A 7,352-nucleotide genomic window follows, 5' to 3' on the forward strand; every position below is an offset into this window, starting at 1 on the left:
GATGGATGGATGGATGGATGGATGGATGGATGGATGGATGGATGGATGGATCGTTGGAGCTATGTGCAACTCAAGGCATATGCTCGAACGGGAGCTGCCTGGACGCTGCAATCATGTTGCGCACTATCCGTGCTGAGTGTGCTGACTTCTCGTACAATGTCACACTGTCTGGCTTCCTGCATAAAGTCAAGTGCTCGGCGCAGTTGTGGCGAAATGTCGCTCCTCTGTTTTAATTTAAACAGCTCCATATCCGTTAACGCGTTAACTTGACAGCCCTAGTATTTCCACATCCCAGTATATTACCCACACAGGAAATATCTGAGGTTCGCCTTTCAGGGTGTCTGTTACGAGTACAGAGTACTTTCCTTCGGTCTGTCTCTCAGCCCGCGAGTGTTTGTACGGAGTACGGAAGCCGCGATAGCCCCGTTAAGACAACAGGGTATTCGCCTGGCAACTTATCTGGACGATTGGCTCCTTCTCGCACAGTCGGAGCAAGAGGCTATTACGCAGACGAATGTCCTCGTAAAACACCTGCTCGACCTGGGTTTTGTAATAAACACAGAAAAGAGCATGTTGTCTCCTGCCCAGACTGTACTCTTCCTGGGTCTACGCCTGAATTCGGTGCCCTTTACAGCCCGCCTGTCAGCAGAGAGAGTGAAAGCCTTCAGGGCTTGCCTCGCTCATTTCCAGCCACGCAAATATGTTCTCTTCAGGTCATGTCTGCGGTTGCTGGGGCTCATGGCGTCAGCCATTCTGGTGGTACGACTGGGACGCTTACACATGAGGGAGTTTCATCACTGGGTAGCTGCCCTCAGATTGGACCCCGCGCGTCAGGGCGCGCGGAAAGTGATGGTCACTATGAAATGCGTAATGGCACTGCGCCACTGGCTGCACCCGACTTTTCTAGTACGGGGCGTGCCTATGGGTGCTGTCCTATCGCGGAAGGTGGTCACCACAGACGCATGTCTGACGGGCTGGGGGGGTATATACGAAGGTCGACCTGTGATGGGTCTCTGGAGCAGAGACCTCCAACGGTCACACATAAATAATCTGGAGCTTTTAGCGGTGTTCCTCACCCTGAAACGCTTTCTGCCTTTTCTCAGAGGACATCATGTCCTCGTGAGGACAGACAACACGACCACAATATCATATATTAACCGCCAAGGGGGTTTGCGTTCTCTCCAGTTACACATGCTGGCACGCAAACTGATCTTATGGAGCTGCGGACGTCTCCTCTCTCTGAGAGCGACGCACGTACCAGGAGTGATGAAACTCGGGGCAGATCTACTGTCCAGAGGTGCACCACTATATGCAGACTGGACTCTACATCCAATAATTGTGAGTCAGCTGTGGGTGCGTTACGGCCGAGCCGCGGTAGATCTGTTCGCATCAAAAGAAAATGCTCAATGTCAGCTGTTCTTTTCAATGCGGGATTTAAACGCACCGTTAGGCGTGGACGCGCTCGCGCACGTTTGGCCTCCGGTCCTTCTGTACGCGTTCCCACCCCTGGCTCTGATACCCCCAACTCTGGCCAGAGTGAGAGAACAACGCCACACACTTATCCTGATAGCTTCGCACTGGCTTGCAATGTACTGGCTGGCGGAGATATATCAGCTGCTGTGCGGGCAGCCGTGGCAGCTCCCGCTACGCAGGGACATACTGTCTCAGGCGGGGGGGACGATTTTTCACCCACACCCAGAGCGCTTGGCACTATGGGCCTGGCCCGTGAGTGGTACAATCTGAATACAGTGGGGCTCCCTCAGAAGGTGATAAACACTATTCAGAGTGCAAGAGCTTCCTCCACCAGGTCTCTCTATGACTGTAAGTGGAGGGTGTTTGAGGAGTGGTGCCTTCAAAAGGGACACATCTCTTTTCAATGTCCTGTCGGGGTGATTTTCTCATTTCTACAGGACTTAATTGATAAACACAGAGCTTTCTCTACGATCAAAGTGTACCTGGCTGCTATTGCTGCATGCCATGTGGGCTTTGATGGAAAGACGGCTAGCCAACATCCCTTGGTCTGCCGTTTTATGAAAGGGGCTCGCAGGCTCCTCCCTGTTTCCAGGTCACTGGTGCCCTTATGGGACTTGGCAGTGGTTTTAGATGGGCTCACTCGACCTCCATTTGAACCCCTGGAAGAAGCTGACATGAAACACCTGTCACTGAAGACAGTGCTGTTACTGGCTATGGCATCTGCCAAGCGAGTCAGTGATATTCATGCGCTCTCTGTACATCCTTCATGCACTCAGTTTGCCCCGGGGCAAACGAGAGTGTTGCTGAAGCCCAACCCTGCCTTTATACCTAAGGTGGTTGGCTCATGTACCCCCATTGACATTGTGGCATTTCCTCCGCCGCTGTGTTCCTCTGAGGAACAGCGGCCGAATTTGCTGTGTCCAGTTCGTGCTTTACGCATCTATATGGACAGGTCAAAAGAGTTTCGTTGTAATGACCAACTCTTTATATCCTGGGCTAACCCTCAGAAGGGCAAGCCTGTTACCAGGCAACGGCTCTCCCATTGGATTGTGGAAGCGATTGCTCTGGCTTATATGAGTCAGGGTTTGCAGGCACCAACGGGCCTGCGTGCTCATTCTACTCGTGGTCTGACTACATCCTGGGCTTTGTTCAAGGGTGTTTCCATCCAAGACATTTGTGCAGCAGCGAGCTGGTCCTCGCCGCTGACTTTTGTCCGCTTTTACAGGCTAGATGTGTAAGGATTTGCAGTACTCCCTCCTTCTGCTTCCCTTTTTGTTTGCTGTCTGTCTGTCTGTGTTTGTCTCCCGGGCTGGGCGTGGCTGACCTACTTCTGGTTCCTGCCAATTCATCTCCGCAGCTGCTTCTCATTCATCCTGATCATCTACTCATCCACACCTGCTTATTAACCCGGTCTCCTCATCCAGTCTTCACCAGTTCGTTGTCAAGATTACACTGGTAAACGTATTGCTTTCTAGCCTGACATCACTCTGGAATCAGTTTTTTGTCTTACCTGTTTGTCTCTCTATTCAGAACCCATCATCACCTCCTCCGCTAGCCACGTCCAGCCACTTCCTCGTCGGATTCATCCGCTCTCCATGCAACCAGCTCCAGCCTGCTCGCTCCCCTCAGCTCTGAAACCCCTGCTCGCCACACTCCTGTCCGGTAGGACAAACCCTAACTCCTGCTCCAACCTACTCGCTCTCGGGAGCGTAAAGACACAGGCTCAACCCACCTTTCATCTGCCTGGCGATAATCCCCAGCTCACTCCGGAGCCTCGGCTGAGGATCCCCATTCCCTCGCTTTTTAATCCCCTTTCCTGGACTATATTAACAACAGTTAGTATCCCCTGTCACGATTTGTAATTAAAACCTTTTGCTGCTAACTCCTGTTTTTCTGTCCGTGTTTGTATTGTGGGTTCAGTCCTGAAAAGCGATCACGGAGCTTAACAAGATGTCTCTGCTCCAAGTGTGGCCCGCGCAGTGCTGGGTCCCGTGTTGAGACAGAGTTCTACCTATTAAGTTCTGGTTGTTTTGGTGATTTTCGAGATAAGCATGTCTAGCAATACGGGAGTTTCAATATCCCATCGTGATACATCGAACGGAGTGTTATGAATGAGAACTATAGGTTACTTACGTAACCCCAGTTCTCAGAGTAACATGAAGTGAGATGTCTCACCAGACGGCCCTTCTTGCTAAGGCGAAGCGAGAAGAGGTGCTTATTTTGAATGACGCTGCGTCGTAGCGCAAGCTACTTAAAGGGTGGGTGGATTCCCTGACGTTGACGTCAAGATCACCAGCCAATCAGGATTGGCGTAATGAGATTGATGCTCCTGTTTGCATACGCGTTGAGGCGCATCCCATAGTGAGACATCTCACTTCATGTTACTCTGAGAACTGGGGTTACGTAAGTAACCTATAGTTACGGGGGTTGATGTTAGCATCTGGTGCTAGCTCGGAGCTAACGGAGATTAGAAGCTGTTTCAACAATAAGGAGAGGGAGAGTTCTCTCCTGTCGGACTGAGAGAGGTAACGTCAGCTCAGGGAGGTAAAGGACTGAGTGATTAGATTGTAAACTTTATCTCAGTGGGTCTCAAACGGTTTGGCCATCTATGTAATATTAGTTGTATATAAAATAAGTTAAGAAATCATTCCACTGTGTGCAGTAGGTCAGTACCAAATAAAAAACACAGTTTGAAAGGGGAATGATTGGTCAAATATGCATAAATAAAAAGAAAGAATGCAGACTAGGTAAGATAAAGATAGGAGAGAGGAGTTGATCAAATATGTGTTATTGCTTGTGAGCATATTCTAATGGTGTTTTGATGATTGAAACAGTTCTGTTTCATATTAGTGTTGAGAGCTGTATCCATACATCTCTTAATGTTGCCCTCAAAGTGCACCAGATTGATGCTTTAACTTCAATGTAAAGAAAACAATCTTCCCAGGGGTGCATGCCCCCGGACCCCCCCTAGATGTGAGTTCATCACAAATAAAACAGGTTCACATGGATAGGATACTAGATAAGTGTGCACACTCATTATCAGGCATGAAAACGGGTCAGGGGTGAAAAAGGTGAGAAGGATATTATCCCACTAGGGGGGTCCGGGTGCATGCTCCCCCGGAAGAACATTTTGAATATTCCATATTTTAAAGCATCAATCTGATGCATTTTGAGATGCATTTTTTTGCCAACCTGGGGAGAGCTGGAGAAACTTAACTTCAGCCATGAGTCAAAAATATTATGGCCTCCTTACTAAGTATTATCAGGGATGCAAACTCATCAGGTATGGAAAAGGTGACAAGGACCCGAGCCCCCCGACCCCACGGAATATCGGCTTTAAAATGTGGAATAACAGAGGATTTTAGCAGTCAAAACAACTAAAGCAGCAGGTAATAATAACAGAAACGCTAAAGAGTCACATCTAATAGAAATATATAAAAGCATTTATTTTAATTGTGTAGCAGTCAGTTTATAATTTTGGCAGCACTGTTGAGCATTTTGAAAATGTATTGTCATGCCTCTGTGCAAGGCTTAGTCTTTCTATCTTTATGGCATCTGGTGTAAAGTAACTACATTCATAAACTCAAGTACTATACTTGGGTACAATTTTGAGATACTTGTACTTAATTTAAGTATTTCAATGTTTTGCTACTTTGTTCTTCTACTCCACTACAGTTCAGAGGTAAATGGTGTACTTTGACTCCACTACATGTATTAATACCTTTAGTTACTTTACAGATCTGGATGAATGATGTGAAATCTAATCAAGTGTTAAATCAGACTTTAGTTCCACCTGGAGTAAATCCACAAGCTACCCTGCAGTATACAAAGTCATTCAAACTAGCTGCACCTTCACCAGCTTTGAGAACACTTTCATGATCAATCATTATAAAACATATCATATATATTATTCTGAAATGGACCAATCTGCACAACGACTATACTTTTACTGTCTTTCACTATATTTTGATGAGAATACTTTTCTACTTTCACTTGAGGAACATTTTGAATGCAGGACTTTTACTGTGACAGGGTATTCCTACACTCTGGTACTTCTACTTTTACTCAAGTACAAGATCTGAGTACTTCTACTTTTACTCAAGTACAAGATCTGAGTATTTCTGCTTTTAATCAAGTACAGGATCTGAGTACTTCTACTTTTACTCTAGTACAAGATCTGAGTACTTCTACTTTTAATCAAGTACAAGATCTGAGTACTTCTACTTTTACTCAAGTACAACATCTGAGTGCTTCTACTTTTACTCAAGTACAAGATCTGAGTATTTCTGCTTTTAATCAAGTACAAGATCTGAGTACTTCTACTTTTACTCTAGTACAAGATCTGAGTGCTTCTACTTTTACTCAAGTACAACATCTGAGTACTTCTACTTTTACTCAAGTACAAGATCTATACTTATACCACCTCCGTTTATAGCCTATGAAAAACTATTAGAAAACGATAATATTGCGACAGAAGAACTTTTCAGTTTACATCACGCTCTGCGCTCCGACAGGGAGCTCTGCTCTGAACACCTGAACGGCCCGTTCTAACAGCGGTCCAGTCTGTACCACAGTGACTCCGGACCGCACAGTTAATATTAACGAACGCACCCGTAATGTGGCTGCTGAAGCTAGACCATCATCGCGGAGCAGCAGAGCCGACAGGCAGGAAGACTCGAGCACACAGCTCGCGCTGCATTATAATATATAAAAAAAGAACACCATGCGTGTCACATAACAGCTCGCGGCCGCAGATTACTCCGGGTCCCAGACCCCAAACATATTTTTATTGCAGATCTACATGAATCACACAAACGACCTATTTTGGATTCAAAACGGCGAATTTCATGCACTACACATTTTTCTTGGATTAGTTAACACTATAGTCCCTAATATATTTGTAGAAAGGCAGGAAATGGAATTAAATTGAGAAAATGTTTCATTGCGGAGGACCCACTGTTTTGTGTCCCCCCCCACTTCTCAAACCAAAGTTAACCGTTTTATAAACGATTACCAAGTGTGGTAACCGTCGGACCGAACCACGCCCCTTAGCTGTGATATACTGAGCATATACCACGGCCTGTCGTGAGCTATTGCTTAAATATATAGCATGCATCAAACAGAATGATGAAGAATTGTAAAAAAGGAACTTTGAGATAGAGCCAGGTCACTATCTCAAAATAAGCCCATGATCCAGGCATGCAGTGGAGGCATGCTGTCTAGCTGTTATTTAAATGGGTGGTATGAATAACTCTCTTACAAACTATGTCATCTTCTGGTAAATTATCTGTTCAGCATATTCTGAAAAAAGGTGTCCTGCAGTGACTTTCATCAACTCATGAACCTGAGAGACAAAAGAACATAGTATGTCTGACATTTTCCTTTTTTTGTACAGTATTCCAAAATGCTGTCTTCCACGAACATCACAATATCACGGTTAATCCAGCTGAGCCCACTTTGTGATCCTTAATGGCTGACTGATACTTTGGTCAAAGAATGACCAACAGGATCCCCAGTAGCACTGCCTGCTCTTACAGCTACTGTTAAAGTGCCACTGAGCAAAGCACTAATCAGTGGCGGATTTAGGATTGTAGGAGATCCGGGGCTTAGCCCAGGAGTTGTTGAGCGGGGGGCTTGGTGCAGGGTAATCATCTACAAGTGCTATTTTTTACAAGTGGGGGGCGGACCATCCTTTGGGGGGTCGTCGCCTCCTCTAGGGGGGTCCGGGAGCATGCTCCCCCGGGAAGATTTTCTTTTTTAAATATTGAAGTTAAAAGCATCAATCTGGTGCACTTTGAGAGCAAAATTAAACCTACCTTAATAATACCTTAAAGCGGACAAAAGGCACTGGAGAACACTTATTCATTAACACCCTTTAA

At 46.1% G+C, this 7,352-nt stretch overlaps 1 long non-coding RNA gene across 1 annotated transcript; it reads left to right on the plus strand.

Annotated features, from left to right (window-relative positions):
- The first annotated feature begins 2,486 nt into the window (after positions 1 to 2,486).
- On the plus strand, positions 2,487 to 3,355 carry LOC117553271. Its single transcript, XR_004570104.1, has 2 exons — positions 2,487 to 2,928; positions 3,004 to 3,355. It is a non-coding gene; the product is annotated as an uncharacterized LOC117553271 (long non-coding RNA).
- The last annotated feature ends 3,997 nt before the right edge of the window (positions 3,356 to 7,352 follow it).

Source organism: Gymnodraco acuticeps, unplaced genomic scaffold (assembly GCF_902827175.1).
Source record: "Gymnodraco acuticeps unplaced genomic scaffold, fGymAcu1.1, whole genome shotgun sequence".
In the NCBI taxonomy this organism is placed as follows: Eukaryota; Metazoa; Chordata; class Actinopteri; order Perciformes; family Bathydraconidae; genus Gymnodraco; species Gymnodraco acuticeps.